A 1,599-nucleotide genomic window follows, 5' to 3' on the forward strand; every position below is an offset into this window, starting at 1 on the left:
CGTGTTAGAATCCAGGGGAAGAATGTGTTTATGCAATACAGGATGATCCCCTCACCAGTGCTGGGCCCTCCTTCCCTTCCTCCCTTAGTTACTTCCCATGGCCTAAGATAGGCTTCTCCCGCATTACTTCACTTTGGAAAATTTCACCATTCTATCATGAAAGTTATTGTGTCATGGCATTGAGCTGTATTATGCCTAGACATGCTTGAACTTATTTGTGCCCTGGTAAGGGTTTGATGTTATGACCTGACAACTTGGTTCATATGGACTATGGGTAGATGCTGAGATAAAGTCTAGGTAGAATTTAGCTTTGAATTTGAAGGCCACGACATACACACTTCCCACACTTCCAGTGTCCTCATGAATCTCAGGATCTGGCCTTGAACTAAGAAGTCACTACTGAGCTTTTGCTATAGCAGGGTGCACTAGTGTCGTGGCCCGTGAGGGCCCAACATAAATTCCCTAATTCCTTAACCCGGCTGGACCGGAGTAGCGAGGAAAAGAACTGACATAGCTTACACTGTCATCATGGAAAAGGCCAGATCTCTCGTTTATTGTCCAAACATTTTATATACCCATACCAAATTGAGAGGGGAGGGGGGAAAACATTACGCCATCACCTAGGCAACCAGGTGCCTGGGTTCAAGTCACAGCCGCATCTAGCAGTCAGGTCGGCCCTGAATTAGCATCTCTATAAGACATCCTTCCAAATTACAAAAGGAAGGAAGCACCAAATATCTGAACTCTTAAGTCAGCAGCTTCAGTCAAACATCTCTTCTCAGGTAATCCACATTTTAACAAAAGAAGCTAGGAGCAGGCATCCTGGCTTTTGTTAAGGGCAGAGACAGCTTGTCTGCGAGCTAGGTAATCAGCTCGGACCAGGCTAATGGCTTTTATGCCATATCGAAATATGGGCCCACACATTAGGTACCATAGAACTCGAGGTCCTGGAATCTGATTCAGCATTCTACTCTCCACAGGCATTTAGTGTGGAGTTGTCTCTAGGTTAGTTTCCTTGTCACAACTTTGTAAATTGTACTAAAGTTGTCTGCAATGGCTCTTCCTATATGTTCCAAGTGTATTTCCAAAGGCTAGTTCAGAATTGCATGGCTGTGGAAACCTTGGCAATGCATGGCTCTTCCTAGACCCCTCAACTCACTCACTCTTCTAGAGGCTGCCATGATGTTGCACAAGGATTTTCCATCCATTTTTTTGGTAGAAATAAGACATTTTGACAGGCCTTCATACAGAAATACAAAATTACATGGAGAAAAGCTCATTTGTCACAATTTCACTCTTGAAGTTGCCTTCGCTAAAATGACAGCTTCATGGTTCTGTTACTTTCAAACCTCAGGTTGTCAAACAGTATCATAGCCCTGGGAACAATTTGGTTTGAGTACAACTGGCAGGGAGATAGAATAATACACTGGCAGTAGTGTATCTCCACATGGCATCCACCTATCCCTCTTTCTCCAACTCCTTTCATATTCCTCTGAGTTTGTGTACTACTGCTGAGATGAAACACCATGATGAATCGTAATTTAAAATAAAAGGGTTTATTTGGTGTTCTGTATGCTTCTTGAATATTCAAAGGAATAT

Source organism: Microtus ochrogaster, unplaced genomic scaffold (genome assembly GCF_000317375.1).
Source record: "Microtus ochrogaster isolate Prairie Vole_2 unplaced genomic scaffold, MicOch1.0 UNK5, whole genome shotgun sequence".
NCBI classification, from domain to species: domain Eukaryota; kingdom Metazoa; phylum Chordata; class Mammalia; order Rodentia; family Cricetidae; genus Microtus; species Microtus ochrogaster.